Below are 17,767 nucleotides of genomic sequence, written 5' to 3'. Positions count from 1 at the left end.
CCGGTCAAGAATATTTACACCGGCGGCGGCGTTATTCCTACACCGCTTTCGATGTTGAAATTTAACACCGCCGATTTTAACACCTACACCGCTTGGATTTACCCCGGTGATTTTTTACAGTGTAGTGATTCAATATCTCGATTTTAGTTAGTTAAAATTAGGAATGAAGAGAGAAAATCAATATTGTCATGATTGGTCCTTTTTAAGGAGTGGGGGTAAAATTTACCTTTCCGATAATTCGTCAAAATTTAGTCGAGGGGATGGTCAAAGATTACACACATGTCACACGGTCAGTAGCACTCATTACGCTTGAGACTTTGCGCTGTACGCCTCGCACTTTAAACTCTTCATTTAGTTACTATCGATTGTCTGAAACATCATGGACTGTAATTTTCAAAGTTTAACGTGCACAAGTGCAGGTACCATTGCGCTGGAGAACTTCGACGAACTTCTGTACACCAACGAGACTGGGACAATTACTCCGTTATACACGGAGTTTTCTACAGGTCTCAGCGTTAACGACGTTTGGGGCTTCAAAGTGGAGGTTAGCCACGACGAAGAAGATGAACACTGGATTTCCTTGGGGATCCTTCCATTGAAAACGGAGCATACCTTAATCAGCTTCGAGCTCGAATGCTGTGTGGTGGATGAGGAAGGTAACATACTGCGACTGCCTGCAGAAATTGAACCTTTCAAAGACTACGACAATTATATATACCTCGGGGATTTCTTCAAACGAAGTGAGCCCGACTTATTGCGTCTACTGTCGGACGAAACTCTAATTTTACAGTTAGAGCTGACTATTCGTATAGGCGACGATTTGAAATAATTAGATACTCAAGTTTCGAACTTTGAATTAAAAACGGCCCATTTCAGGGCCACCAAATTTTTTACACGTAAGCACTTACTCAAGTTTTATATATACCTCAACTCATATCCTTTCTCCAAAACTCTTTCAAAATTAACATTATTTATTTAATGCCTACTAAAGATAATTAATGATACAGAAGTTAGCAGACGTCTAATAATCTTTGGTTTTTTTTTTTCAGACGATAAACCATAAAAAAAATATTCGAAAAAATTGCACCAGTAGTTTTTTTAATTTTCTACATGCGCATGTTTTTATCTTATTTTTTTGCAATTAATTTGTTGAAAAACAAAAATTCAAAAATTTTTAAATGTCTGCTAACTTCAGGATGATGGTAATTAATCTAAATCTTCCCTCCAATATTTATCCAACATTAATGCTTACTTTTTCAATGTCAAAAAAAGTTAAAAATTTCCAACATATATTTATGATACTCGATTTAGCCGTCTTAAAATTTACAATTTTTTTTCAAACCTAAAAATTAAAATCAAAATCTGGGCGTCGGTTGACCCTGCGGACCAGCCCCAAATCTTCCCGCTGTTTTCGAGCTTAAGGAGCTTGAAAACATCACTGTGAATATATTTTCGAGCTCAAAAATGCTATTACATGAAATCATTTTTTTATGAGCTTTTCAAGCTCTAAAAAGTGACGTTTTATGCTAGAGTTTGAAAAGTTAAGAATCAAAAATCATTAATGAAGAAGCGGCTTTTAAATTTTTATTTCCGATTATGTTCTCCGAAATAAATGTGTTGAGGCAGAAATCAATGTCAGTGACCAAATCAAGATTTGAATGAGTTTTGACTTAGGTCAGAGCAATAATATATTTATGATAGTTGATTTAGCGGTCTTACGATTTCCAATTTTTTTTCAAACCTAAAAATTATAAAAAAAAACCTGTCTTTCGGTGACCCTGTGGGCCAGCCCCAAAACTTCCTGCTGTTTTCGAGCTTCTTAAGTTTGAAAACATTGTCGTGGATACATTTTCAAGCTCGACAATACTTGTGTGTGCCATTGTTTTTGAAAAAAACTGTTTGCTAGCATTTCTTTCTCCCACGACATCCCAGGAACAAATTAACCGATTTTCATAGTAGAGGTAGCAATCGACGCGTTTTAATAAATTCTGAAGTTGATTAGATTTTCGGAATGTTTAGTTCAGTTGCTTTAAAGATATTTGCAAAAAACTGTTTTTTACCATTTCTTTCTCCCGCGATAACTCTCGGACGAATTATCCGATTGAGATAGCTAAGGCGGCAATCGACGGGTATTTTGAAATTCTAAAGATGATTAGATTTTGAAGTCGATCGTTTGAGTCGTTTCTGAGAAATCACTAAAAAACTAAAAAAAAAAAAATTTATAACCTCCCTCTAAGAAAATTGTAAATTTTTAAAAATTCGGGAAGTTATTGGTTTCGGTCCGATTTACGAAAATCGAATTTTCACCAGATATCGACGTTTTAAGGTCCGAGAAAGCTATTCTGACTATTTTCAGAATGATGACTCAGTGTATTTATGTATGTATGTATGTGTGTGTGTGTGTGTGTGTGTGTGTGTGTGTGTGTGTGTGTGTGTGTGTGTGTGTGTGTGTGTGAGTGTAAACTCTTTGTAATTTTTTAACTGATAAATCGATTTGGATGGTTGAGGTGGCAATCAAAAGAGTTTGTTGGCCCTTAACTTTACTAAAAATTTCAGATTATTTGATCAAGCAGACTTGAAAATATTGGCGAATTACGAAAAAAACAATTTTTTTTTTTTAGTTTTTTAGTGATTTCTCGGAAACGACTTGAACGATCGACTTCAAAATCTATTCAGCTCTAAAAATTTATAAGCCGCGTTGAATGCTACCTCAACCACCTGAATCGGTTAATTTGTTCGAGAGATATCGTTGGCGAAAGAAATGATAAAAAACGATTTTTTTCGATTATCTTGGAAGTGACTTATCCGATAAATTTCGAAATTTGATTAGCTCTAGAATTCAAGAAAACGCGCCGATTGCTACCTCAAACGTCAAAATCAGTTGATTAGTTCAAAAGATATCGGCGCTGAAAAGTTAAAAAAATAACATTTTATGTTATTTTTTCCAGATAAATCAAAATATAATGTGCTGAAATGTGTCTGAAAACATACCAACTCGTTCTCTGTATAGTCTCTTCCGATCATCAGATAATGTCATAAATCTTGTTTCTTAGTTTGTCAGCAAAAAATTGAAAAACCCGGTCTTTAATGTTTTTATCGAATATTCCATATATTATTGCTCTGACCTAAGTCAAAACTCATTCAAATCTTGATTTGGTCACTGACATTGATTTCTGCCTCAACACATTTATTTCGGAGAACATAATCGGAAATAAAAATTTAAAAGCCGCTTCTTCATTAATGATTTTTGATTCTTAACTTTTCAAACTCTAGCATAAAACGTCACTTTTTAGAGCTTGAAAAGCTCATAAAAAAATGATTTCATGTAATAGCATTTTTGAGCTCGAAAATATATTCACAGTGATGTTTTCAAGCTCCTTAAGCTCGAAAACAGCGGGAAGATTTGGGGCTGGTCCGCAGGGTCAACCGACGCCCAGATTTTGATTTTAATTTTTAGGTTTGAAAAAAAATTGTAAATTTTAAGACGGCTAAATCGAGTATCATAAATATATGTTGGAAATTTTTAACTTTTTTTGACATTGAAAAAGTAAGCATTAATGTTGGATAAATATTGGAGGGAAGATTTAGATTAATTACCATCATCCTGAAGTTAGCAGACATTTAAAAATTTTTGAATTTTTGTTTTTCAACAAATTAATTGCAAAAAAATAAGATAAAAACATGCGCATGTAGAAAATTAAAAAAACTACTGGTGCAATTTTTTCGAATATTTTTTTTATGGTTTATCGTCTGAAAAAAAAAAACCAAAGATTATTAGACGTCTGCTAACTTCTGTATCATTAATTATCTTTAGTAGGCATTAAATAAATAATGTTAATTTTGAAAGAGTTTTGGAGAAAGGATATGAGTTGAGGTATATATAAAACTTGAGTAAGTGCTTACGTGTAAAAAATTTGGTGGCCCTGAAATGGGCCGTTTTTAATTCAAAGTTCGAAACTTGAGTATCTAATTATTTCAAATCGTCGCCTATACGAATAGTCAGCTCTAACTGTAAAATTAGAGTTTCGTCCGACAGTAGACGCAATAAGTCGGGCTCACTTCGTTTGAAGAAATCCCCGAGGTATATATAATTGTCGTAGTCTTTGAAAGGTTCAATTTCTGCAGGCAGTCGCAGTATGTTACCTTCCTCATCCACCACACAGCATTCGAGCTCGAAGCTGATTAAGGTATGCTCCGTTTTCAATGGAAGGATCCCCAAGGAAATCCAGTGTTCATCTTCTTCGTCGTGGCTAACCTCCACTTTGAAGCCCCAAACGTCGTTAACGCTGAGACCTGTAGAAAACTCCGTGTATAACGGAGTAATTGTCCCAGTCTCGTTGGTGTACAGAAGTTCGTCGAAGTTCTCCAGCGCAATGGTACCTGCACTTGTGCACGTTAAACTTTGAAAATTACAGTCCATGATGTTTCAGACAATCGATAGTAACTAAATGAAGAGTTTAAAGTGCGAGGCGTACAGCGCAAAGTCTCAAGCGTAATGAGTGCTACTGACCGTGTGACATGTGTGTAATCTTTGACCATCCCCTCGACTAAATTTTGACGAATTATCGGAAAGGTAAATTTTACCCCCACTCCTTAAAAAGGACCAATCATGACAATATTGATTTTCTCTCTTCATTCCTAATTTTAACTAACTAAAATCGAGATATTGAATCACTACACTGTAAAAAATCACCGGGGTAAATCCAAGCGGTGTAGGTGTTAAAATCGGCGGTGTTAAATTTCAACATCGAAAGCGGTGTAGGAATAACGCCGCCGCCGGTGTAAATATTCTTGACCGGTGTTCAAATATTTCACTTTGTAAATATTTTTACTTACTCGATCACTCTACTTGTTAATAAATGATATTCTTTATTTATTTTCATAAAACAAGTCCATTTTTAACACCGCTCTTTTTACAGTATATGAAATATGATCAATGTTAGTGATCTTTTGATAATAAATTGAATTTACACTGGCATATAAATCTAGCCAACAAGAAATTTAAATCCATATCAATATTTTTATTTTAAATTGTACTCAAGTTGGGACGTTGATGAAAACAAAAAAATATCTACAATTTTTATATATTTTTAGACAAAATAAATCCGAAAATTTGGTAAAGGGATTTTTAATTATAATATATAAATATTTCGGGAGATTTCCTTGAAGTAACATTAAAAACAAATTTTAAATTTGTAATGATAAACTTTTTTTCGTAACCCAGGTTATTTTTCCCGCCACTCAACTATTCCCTCATTGGCTCGCTGATACCGACGTTATTACTATTGTTGTTATATTACGTTAAAAATAATTAATTGATAAATGTTAGATATTTTTAATTTTCTTAGACATTCAAAAGTGGACATCAATGTTAAAAAAATATTGGAGCAAGGATTTAAGTAAAGGGAGACTAAGCTTTAATCGGTTTTTTTTTTAAACTCTACTGATAATTATTAGTAGAAAATAAAATTGTCAACAAAAAAAAACCTATCACAATTTATAATAAATCTTATAGTTTTGCCGGAAAAGTGGAAAGATCTCGAACTTTACTTCAAGCTTTAATAACTATTGAACAGGTGGATTTATCAAAAAATGATGAGTGACTTTGTTTGTAAAGCGTTTAATTTCCTATATAGACATTAGAGTGGGCCGAAAATACGTTTTTTTTGAATTTTTATTATTAATACCAAAAAAATTTTTCTTTGTATAAAAAAAAATTTTTTCGGAAATCAAAAAAAATTTCAGCTCAATAAATTAGGCTCGCCAAATCCCGCTAAAGTTTGAAGTTGTTTAAAATTTTTTTTTCAACACATTTTGATCGAAAATTTAATTCTCTACATAAAAGGTCCTGTAATAAAATTACGTAAAATTGATAATTACTGAGATAATTGCAATTTTGTTCTAGAAAATATAATTTTTCAAGATATTATTACTTTTTCAGGGCAAAATATAAATTTTATCATGTAAGTTTCATGGAAAATCAAATTTCTTACAAAATTGGTCTTCTGGTAAAACTTGAAATTTATAGTTATTTAGAAACTGGCAGTTTTATGTTTAAATAGTCACATTTCTCGTTATTTGGTGGTTTTTACTAAAAATTGCTATTATCTTTGTCACTATCAACTTTGAATAAATTTTTATTAGGTCTGTTTCGTAGAAAATTGGATTTTCTGCGAAATTTCTATGATAAAATTTATTTTTTACCTTGAAAAAGTAATATCTTGAAAATTTCATTATTAAGAGCAAAATTGCAATAATCTGAGTAACTATCAACTTTACGTAATTTTATTATATGACCTTTTTTGTAGAGAATTAAATTTCCGCTCAAAATGGGTTGGAAAAAAATGTTAAACAACTTCTAACTTTAGCGGGATTTGGCGAGCCTAAGATATCGACCTAAAATTTTTTTCGATTTCCGAAAAATTTTTTTTTTTGTACAAGGAAAAATATTTTCGGTATTAATAATGAAAATTTAAAAAAATCGGATTTTCGGCCCACCCTAATAGACATGTCTTGATCTATGCGATCTATTGATTTGTTAACGAGTTAAAAATATTCAAAGTAAATAAAAATTTTCCGTGTTAGTTATATGGAAAATTGAATTTTTCAATGAGCTAGGCCTGTCATCGACGTAGATTTTTTTTTTCTTGCGCGACAATTTTTTTTTTTTTGTTTGTGTTGAAGTATGATTTTTTGTAAATGCACTGAATTGAATTTTGAATCTATGTCGTCTTCTGTGATGACCGACCATTTTTTTTAAAAAGACGGACTAATAATTGTCAATTAATCATCAGAATCGGTCATGATTGGCGAGCTGATTAATCAAGCAACTCGTTTTTCATACAACGTTGTTTCAACATTTCTATCTCAAATTTTAAAAAGTCTTTTCTTAAAACCAAAAAGGCGTATAACAAGAAAATTAATTTTTTCGTTTTTTTTTCATAGATTTTATAATGTTTTCAACATTTTTATATTGATTGGAGCAAAAAAAAATTTTTTTTGCGCCTTTTTGGTTCTGCAGAATAATTTGAGATACGCCCTTATGGTTCTAGTAACGAGATATAAAATTTGTACTTATTTATTTATTTTCATCATCGTCCCAACTTGAGTATAATTTAAAATATAAATATTTATATGGATTTTAATTTCTTGTTGGCTGGATTTACATGCCAGTGTAAATTCAAATTATTATAAAAAGTCCACTTACATTGATCATATTTCATAGTGATGCGATTCCTCGATTTTAATTAGTTAAAATTAAGAATAAAGAGAGAAAATAAGATCGTCATGATTGGTCCTTTTCAAGGAGTGGGGGTAAACTTTACCATTCTGGTAGTTAGTCAAAATTTAGTGGAGGGAGTGATCTTTATATATGAGTCACACGGTCAGTAGCAGTCATAACGCTCAAAACGTTGCGCTGTACGCCTCGCAAGTTAAATTCTTTATTTAGTGACGATCAATTGCCTGAACCATCATGGACTGTGGTTTTCAAAAATTAAGGTGCACAAGTGCAAGCATCTTTGTGGTAGAGGACTTCGATAAACTTCTCTTCACCAACGAGACTGGGACAATTACTCCGATATACAGGAAGTTTTGTTCAGCCGTCGACGTTAACGACGTTTAGGGCTTCAAAGTGGAGGTTAGCCACAACAAAAAAGATGAACACTGGATCTCCTTGGGGATCCTTCCATTGAAATCGGAGCATTCCGAAATCAGCTTCGAGCTCGAATGCTGTGTAGTGGATGAGGGAGGTAACCTACTGAGACTGCCTAGAAAAATACATCCTTTCAACGACTACGACAATTATATATACCTCGGAGATTTCTTCAAACGAAGTGACCCCGACTTATTGCGTCTACTGGTGGACGGAAATCTAATTTTACAGATAGAGCTGACCATTTTTCTAGGCGACAATGCAGATAATTAGATACTCAAGTTCCCGAACTTTGAGTTGAAAACGGCCCTTTTCAGGGCCACCAAATTTTTTACACGTAAACACTTACTCAAGTTTTATATATACCTCAACTCATATCCTTTCTCCAAAACTCTTTCAAAATTAATATTTATTTATTTAATCACGGAGAAAAAAATCTGGTAATATTCGTTAATTTTCAAATAAAAATTACTATTTCGTCGAGGCAAACTTGAAACGGTCCAATAATGTGTAAATTTTCCTTTTAAATGAGTAAAAATTATAATCGCTTAATCCTATGAATTACTAAATTATAAGTAAAATTACTTTCAGTTTTAGAGTACAAAACTAAAGCATTCAATAAAATTTACCATTTCATTTAGTAAAAAATCTATCTTAGAATAAAACTTTCACTGAGACTGCTATTGAATTTTTACTAATCCAGATAGTAAAAATTGTCTCCTTGTGTGTAATAATAAATTTTTTTTCCAACATATATATATATATATATATATACATACTGTCGGAATTTATCTGTATATATATTTATGTATATATCTCAATACCAATTTAAAATCCACCATCTTTTTTTTTTTTACCACTGCGGGAATCGAACCTACGCCTTGCGAATATTCCAGTTTAAGTGCAAGCATGCTAACCACTCGGCTACAGGTACCCTTCCAATATCTCAAAGTATATGCCAAATATAAATAAAATACAATGACCTTTATATTATATCTTACGCATTAAAAGTCACAATAGCAAATAGTAATTTTTACCCGCTAAGTAGCAATTCACGTTATCGATGTTTTAAAAACTGCAATACCTTAACAAAATTTATTTGATTTTATAATTTTTAGAATACCTGAGTTCTTTTTAAAATGTTTTCAGTAATAGTTTTAAATTGTTATAAAATAAAATTAATAATCTTACAAATCGTAATAATCGGGATATAAATGAATAATTTTTGCGAAATTCATGTAAACATAACTTGAGTCATGAGTGACTTTTCTGTTGTTTCCAAATGAAAATCACTATCTACTCTATACTAATATTTTTTATTTTATCTACTGAATTTTATGGAATAGATAAAAAGAAATATAAGTTTTATAGTAATTTATTCTTAATGAATTGTAATATTCAATTTATACTCTTACAAATGTTTTTAACGAAGAATTGTAATATTATCAAAGAGATTTTTGAATATTGTTATTTCCAGAACGATCGTTGTAAAATAATTATGGATTATTACCATTCTTTATTCAATTTTTGCTAATCTGTATTATAACTTTTACAAATCGTAAAATTTACAATACTGATTGTAAGAATCAACAAAAAAATGTAATTTTCCATTGATAATAGTAATTTTTGGTTTGGAATTGTAAATTTCTCTTAGGGAAGTAATTTTTATTTGACGACTATAATTATTAGCTAATTTTGAGCTGCGCTTTTTTCCGTGATGCCTTATAAAGAAAATTAATGATACTGAAGTTAGCAGACATCTATCAATTTTTGAATTTTTTTTTTTTAGATGATAAATCATAAAAAAAAATATTTGAAAAAATTGCACTTGAAGTTATTCTAATTCTCTACATGTGCATATTTTTATTTTATTTTTTTGCAATAAAATTGTTGAAAAACAAAAATTTTTAAATGTCTGCTAACTTCAGGATCATATAAATCTTCCCTATAATATTTTTTCCACATTAATGCCTACTTTTCAAATGTCAAAAAATTTCCAACATATGCTTATGATATACGAATTAGCCGTCTTAAAATTTCGAATTTTTTTTCAAACCTAAAACTTATAAACAAAATCTGTCTATCGGTTGATCCTGCGGGCCAGCCCTAAATCTTCCCACTGTTTTCGAGCTCTTCGAGTATTCACAACAATGTTTTCGACCTCAAGGAGCTCGGGAAGTTTTGGGGCTGGCCCGCAGGGTCAACTGATTTTCTTTATATGTAATTATATATCGGCAAAAACAATTAAAAATCGTTCTATAAAAAATATATTTTAAATAGCTAACTTTTAGCCGATTTTTGTATTGATTTTATATATTCTAAATATATTCAAAATATATCTTAGAATATATAAAATATACAAAAAAATATAGGTATGGTAATATAAAAAAACTATATTAGTAATATATTTTTGAGGTTATCACCAACATAGAAAATAAAATTTAAAAAATTTATATGAAAAATATATTTTTTTGTATATTTTTATACATTCTAAGATATTTAAAATATGTAAAATATATACGAAAATCGGCCAAAAGTAAACTATATTTAATATATTGTTTATTTATATTTTATATATATTCATATATTATTTATGCATTTTGAATATATTTTTTTATATAAAAAATATTTTTTTTTTTATATTTTATTATATATTTTTTTTATAAATTTTTTTCATAGGGGGTAAGTCTCAATATTCTGACTCAGAAGTACTACATTTTGTCCCGGTCCTCAAAGAAGTTAATTGTCATTCAATACTTCTAAAAAATTCGATCTTGTTGATAATTTTAAGTAGTCAGTCTAATGTGTGAAAATTCCCAGTTCATTATCTTCATAGTTTAGACTCTAATGAGTATTTTTATATTTAACGTTAATGACAAATGGGATTATTTTAAAGGACAAATTACCTGAAAATGTTCTGATAAGATCATTACTCATAATCGTCTAGTCGAGAAGATGAAAATCTTCGAAAAATAGTTACAAGTCTCCTAAAAATATTGTTGATGGCCTAAACGATCAAAAATGCCGTCCAGAAAAAAGTGTTTTTTCGATTTTTTTTGCAAAAAAAAATTAAATTTGTTATTAGCAAAAAAACCATTAAAAAAATTAGCCGTCCAGCTTTTCGGCAAAATCTCAAAAAGTATAAGGGATAGCTTAAATATTAAAAAAGTTTCTGAAAGAGCAGAAAATTTGAGTAAAAAAGTTCTTGACTTCCTGAATTGTAGCTCCAATATTTATAATTTTTAATTAACGTTGAGAATCGGTTTTTTCGCGGCAGATGAGGCATGTGCGCTCCGCCGCTCTAGTTAGCGTAGTTGTTAAATCATTTTTTTATGCAATTAAATATTAATTAAAAAATTTGAAAAAATTCTGGTGTCATCTAGACACTTGAAAGAATATGATTCTGCGGTACTAAAAATTGTATCACCATTTTTTAAAAAGTTATTCGATTGTTAATTAACGTTTTTTTTACGGGTATGTGTTGTCATAGAAGGCGGTGTAGAAGTTTAAATAATTAATCTATAAATTTTTAATTTCTTGGAGACCTTTTTATAAACATACTCAACAAGATGACGTGATAAAAGTTTATAAAATTTTTTTATTTCATTAATTATTAATTTTTGAAGTAACAAAAACTTTAAAATTTAAATAATGTATGTTAAATATTTTATTGTTTTTAATTTGAAGCTATTACTAATATCATATTCTTGTGAGGTATTATATAATTACTTTTTAAATTTTTCTTGCCATTTGTTTATAAATTTTTTATAAACAAATGGATTAATTGAATACTTTTGAGAATTTGTTTTCGTAATCATATTGTTAGCGTAAGAAAATGATGATTTAAAAAAAAAAATTTTTTTTTAGTAGAAATCTCTTAATGTTTATAATCGTTTTTTTCATATTTCGATTATTTGAATAAATAGTTAAGGAATTGTTTTTATTTCAAAAATCGTAATTTGCATTTTTAAATATAATGGTGAAAAAATAATGAGAAGAATGACAAAAACAGCAACCTGAAAGAATATGGCAAAAATTTTTTTCATATATGATATATATTATATTTTATATTATAAAAAATCATATAGAGATTTTGGCCGATTTAATATAAAATTATATACAGTAGTAAATATATGTATTCATATATGTTTTTTATATTATTGTATTGATATGTATTGTTATATTTCCTTTTATATTCAAAAAATATAAAATTTTTATATGAAATGACACATATGGTAGCATATAATTCATATTATATATAGCACCATATATTTCATTTAGTGTATGTATATGTATACAGGTATATAAATTCGCATCAAATCAACTAATTTTGAAAATTTTAACTGCATTTCAAAGAGTATATTAAAGTTTAGATCTAATTTAATTGCAGTTGGTCATAGGAATAAGAAACTTTATTTTCCATACACAATATAAATATATGTTTTTATATATGATAAAAATATATTTCTTGTATATGATTATTGACATATATATTTTATACATGCTAAACATATACGGACACGTATTAGATGAGTATTATATTTTTTAACATAAAAAAACATATATAAGAAAATATAGTTAAATTCGCCACATATATTCTCTAATATTTATCATACATTTTTACATATATGTTATTTTCATACAGGCAACGATAGTACACAAAAAAATTACTAAAAACTAGCGCGCTGTTGTCGTACTTCCGCGTTTATTTTTTAATTACTTATTTTATTAAAAAAAAATTTTTTTTATGATTTAATGAAATAATAATAAAAATGCATTCTCTTAATTCTTAAAACAAAGTCAATTTATAAGATATATTATCATTGAAATTTTAGTGTAAAGGAGTTGTAATCTTGCAAAAATACAATAAAAAATCTACGAGATCCCTTAGAAAGATAATCGTTCTCGAACCTCCTTAAACATACACTTTATGGTGTCAAATTGAGACAAAATATTTAACCATTTAATTTTTTTACACTATAACACACAATTTTCAACTGTCTAGGGATTAGGATCTCTTTAAATTTAAGTAATTTTGTAAGCTTATCGATGATCCTCTTAATGACCTGACTATTCAAATCCATAGCTAAAATATGTATAGTAATGAGATATACTTAAGGTGTGATCATTTCACTTTTAATGAGTTTAAAACTAAAATTTAAAATCCATCAAGTTGAAAATTAACATTTTAGAATCGGCGCCTGACTGTTTATGTCTAATATGAAAAATTTATTTTCATAATATTGTCTTACTGTACTTGCACACGGAAAAAAAAAAAAATCTGGGCGTCGGTTGGCCCCGCGGGCCAGATCCAAATCTTCCCGCTGTTTTCGAGCTTAAGGAGCTTGATAATACTTTTGTGTGCCATTTTTTTCGAAAAAAACCGATTTTAGCATTTCTTTCTCCCACACTATTTCAGGAACGAATTGACCGATTTTGATGGTTGGGGCAGCAATCGGCGTATTTTAGTGAGTTCTAGAGCTGATAAAATTTTAAAATTGTTTGGTTCGGTTATTTCGAAGATATACGCAAAAAACCGTTTTCTACCATTAGTTTCTCCCGCGATAACTTTCGAACGAATACTCCGATTGAGATGGCTGAGGCGGCAATCGACGCGTTTTACTAAGTTCTATGGCTGATTAGATTTTGAAGTTGATCGTATAAGTCGTTTCTGCAAAATCAATAAAAAACTAAAAAAAAAAATCTGAAAACCGTCTGACCCTCCGGGCCAGCCCTAAATCTTCCCGCTGTTTTCGAGCTCAGAGAGCTCGGAAACATTATTACTTGTAAATTTTTGAGCTCTTCGAGTTAGGCCGGTAAAACAAAGCTTCACTGAAGAATTATAATTTTTGTCCGACGATATCTTTGGATGGAATGAACCGATTTGGACGTTCTTGGTGGCAATCGAAAGGGCTCAACAAGACTTAAAACTGATTACATTTTGAGGTAAATCGGACAAGTGGTTTATAAGTTATACGCAAAAAATCAAAAACAAAAAACATTTTTAATTTTTATTCTTCGTGTAACTCGTAAACTACATGAATGATCTACCCCAAAATCTAATCAATTCTAAATTTTGGTGAGCCCTTTCGATTGCCACCAAGTACATTCAAATCGGTTGATTCGTTCCAAAGATATCATCGGACAAAAAAAGTATACACACACACACACACATACACACGGACGTCCATCCGGGAATAGTCAGAATAGCTTTCTAGGACCTCAAAACGTTGACATCTGATGAAAACTCGATTTTTGAAAATCGAACTGTTTTACGAAAATTTGCAATTTTCTTTGCAGGAAGTTAAAAATAATTAAAAATTATTGCCTACATACAGCTTCCATATTTAAAAAAAAATTTTTTTAAATCTACCACTTAAAGATCCCGAGTCAATAAACAAGTGGCAACTTTCAAATTTATGGTAACTTTATTATTACCCTAGATATCCCTAGCTAAACTAATTTTTCGTCGGATATCTGCTACTTTCAGGGTCATCTGCCATAAGACTATTAATTAAAAATATTTCACTAATTATATATATTCACCGATCAAACATACATTTACTCAAATGAATGCTATTACTCATTACTATTAAAATTATATAACCACATAAACATATTACAAGTTTGCCAAAGTAAATATTTGAGCCAAAACGTAAATTCAAGTATTCTATTAGAAAAATCAATTAATAATATTGTAATTAACCTTCTACATCGAACGGATACTCGAAAATATCATAAATAATAACTATTATAGAACTTATATTCATAACACTATTCTTTTTACTTCGAGATGATACTTAATGACACATAATGAATCATAAAGAGCGTGATATTGCCACTTTAGATTTGAAAAAAAAACCTCAGATTATTTAGTACCTTAAACAATGAAATAAGAGACGAAGATGAATTGAGAATCGAAAACTATTCATTTGATCCGAAACAAACACCACACGACGATATTCGAAACTGGCAATATCAAGCTGAAAAATTGGGGGAATTGACTGGATTTGCCATCGTGCTGCTTTGGAATTCGATCACGATTGATGATGAACCTGTCACAGGTTACATAAAAAAAAATTTGAAAATAGTCAAAGACATTATCAAGCGACTTCTGAATGCTTTGCCCCGAAAATTCATCAACGACGAAATGAAATGAAATGGGATGATGCATGGCGACTTTTCTGGATCGATTTGCCAACGTTGTTCTCAATGTAATAAATAATCGATACCAATGACGAATTAAAACTCAAATGCCATCGAACGATCATAAAATTAATACCATCCGTGGAGTTGGAGCTTAAATTTGATGACTTTGACCCCGTGATAGATTTTATAAATATATCGGTTTCCCGTTTGGTGACGAATTATTTTTATAATTATCCGGGTTTTTTGGCAGACATAAGTAATCATAAATTTACTGATCTGAAAAATTATTTCTCTCAAGAGTATAACAAACGTGATAAAATTAGCAATGGAATTTATCAAGATTTATCAGCCGTGAAGCATGATGACGTAATAAATTATAGTGAATTTTTTGGTCTTGTCAACTCGTTACAATTTCCTGATTTTTATGCTGTCGTTTGCTCGAGTCTCAATTTACCATCGAATCTGTACGATTTCAGCAAGAAACTGATTCCGAAACTTCTCCATCCGTCGATTAATTATACGACCCTTGGACTGATGTCTATCGACGCTATGAGAACTAGTCAGTATCCATATGGGGGCATCACGGGCATATTGAGTGTGTATATATTCCCATCTGGTGGAATAGGTCTGTTGAAAACTGATAAATTTTCATTTTCCGTAAGGATTCAGCAGCCGCACAGAAAAAACAGTTAACTTGGTTCAAAAAAAATATTGTCTTCCGAATTTTCTATCTTGATTCAATAAAAGTAAAACACTTGATTCAAAAACTTTTTTTTTTGTTGGAGACAGTAAATTCTCTTGCTCCAAAAAAATTGATTTTTGAAGTGAAATTGAAAATTTCTTGGTTTAAGAAAAAAAATTCTTCGCTACAGAAAAGAAGTCATCTCTTGCCAACAAATCAACGTTTTGAACGAAAAAAAGTTTAACTTCGGCCAAAAAACTTTTTCTTGCCCCAAGAAAAAAAATTTCTCACTCCAAAAACTCAAAGTTTTGAACGAATAAAAGTTAACTTAGGCTAAGAAAAAATCTCTTGGCCCAAGAAAAAAATTCTCTTGCTCCGAAAGTTTGCTTTTTTAATAAAGACTTAAATTTTTCTCAGTCAAAAATGTATTCTCTCTTCGAAAGGTTGACGTGTGGATTTTTTAATTTTTTGTTTTTATTTGAAACGTAATTTTTTGTGTTTTTTTTCCGAGCAAAATTATTCAAGACTTAGATTTCAAGTAACTTTAATATTAAATATTAAAGGAATCATGATGTATTATAGGATATACTATAGTACAATTCAGAAGGGTACTTGTAGTTCTGTCAAATGACAGAAGAGTACCCGAACAAAATCGTGATGAAATTTGGAATATAACACTTCTGAAATAAATGTCTCACCAGGGACACTACATGCTGTAGGCGTGATCTCGTGGCGAGCACCGAACTACTCCCGCTGCTGATGTCCAGCACCGGTGACTTTCCCCTTCTCCATATCGATCTTTTCTTCCAAGAAATTTTTTCTCTTGGCTTAAGCAACTTTTGTTTTCTTGGTCGGAGAATACAAAAATACTTGCGTAAAATGAATAGTAATTGTTCCGAGAAATTTTACTTTCTTTAATTAAAAAAATGCAACATTGCGACAAAAAAATAATTTATCTTGCTCCAAAAAAAAAATATCTCTTACTTTAAGAAATATAATCTCTTGAAACAAGTGAAAATTTTTTGATTTAAGCGTAAAAATATGTTGACGTGAGAAAAAAAATTTTGATTCACGATAAAATTTTGAAGACAATTGTTTACTTGGGGCAAGTAAATTTTTACTTTCCAAATAGATCAAAAAAAATTTCTTGAATCAAGAATATTTTCCTTGATTCAAGTGAACTGTTTTTTCTGTGCGGGAATTGCGAGTTTCAAAAAACACAGTGGAAATGTTTATCCGGAAGCTTTGGGTTGGATCCAATTACGAAAGTTTTATTTCAAAGATCAATATTATGACGACCTTGTTGATTGGAATGTCTTAAAAAATGAACTGGGAATCATTTCTTATGCAGACGATGAATGTCTGGTGCTCGAGTCTTCAATTAAAAAATTTTACAGTTCAAAAAGTGAATGCAATTTTATTGGGCGCTTGAAAACTTACTATCTTCTATTCTGGAGATCGGAATGCTTGATAGATAATTTAATTAATTGTCATGTGTTAGAAGTTGGGATCATGACGGACAATGGATTGGAGTCGATTTATAGAATCAATAATCGATACGATGTTGCAGTTCAATTTCGGTATGATAATAAAAGCAATAGCGGTCTATTACAGTGTTCAATTGACCAGGCGATGGTAAAATTAACCAACAGGTGTGTTAGCATCCAACCGGGCGAAACTGTAACATTTGATTGAAGAATGCTGATTGACGATGGAGTTAAAAGTAAAATGAACATTGATGCATCGCATAATTTTACATTTGAGTATCGGGATTTTAGATATTTGAGTCGCAAAACATGCTGGAGTATTTTACAGTCAAGCAGAATGATAAAGTTATCATGCTCGGGAGCTCTAATCCAACTGAGACAGACTTTATCGCATATGAAGGTACTGTTTGGGATAGAGATATTGACACAATGATGTATGGAAAACGAGTTGCTTGATTAATCAGCTCGACAATAAAGACCGATTTTGATGATTAATTGACAATTATTAGTCCGTTTTTTTAAAACAAATGGTTGGTTTGCACAGAAGACAACATAGATTTAAGATTTAATTTAGTGCATGTGGAGAAAAATCATAGTTCAACACAAACAAAAGAAAATTTTCGCGCAAGAAAACAAATTCTACGTCGATTACAGGCCTAGCTCATTGAAAAATTCGATTTCCCATTCAAATAACACGTGAAGATTTTTTTTTACTTTGAGTATTTTTAACTCGTAAACAAATTAATAGATCAAATAGATAAAGACATTTTTTATAGAAAATTGAACGCTCTATGA

The 17,767-nt window shown here is 30.4% G+C and overlaps 1 pseudogene; it reads left to right on the top strand.

Moving 5' to 3' along the window:
- Nucleotides 1-379: 379 nt before the first annotated feature.
- On the top strand, nucleotides 380-17,428 carry LOC130670034 (uncharacterized; annotated as a pseudogene).
- The last annotated feature ends 339 nt before the right edge of the window (nucleotides 17,429-17,767 follow it).

The sequence above is a fragment of the Microplitis mediator genome, chromosome 6 (genome assembly GCF_029852145.1).
Source record: "Microplitis mediator isolate UGA2020A chromosome 6, iyMicMedi2.1, whole genome shotgun sequence".
Taxonomy (NCBI): Eukaryota; Metazoa; Arthropoda; class Insecta; order Hymenoptera; family Braconidae; genus Microplitis; species Microplitis mediator.
Note: the sequence above shows the minus strand (reverse complement) of the source record. Positions and strands in the feature narration are given on the sequence as shown.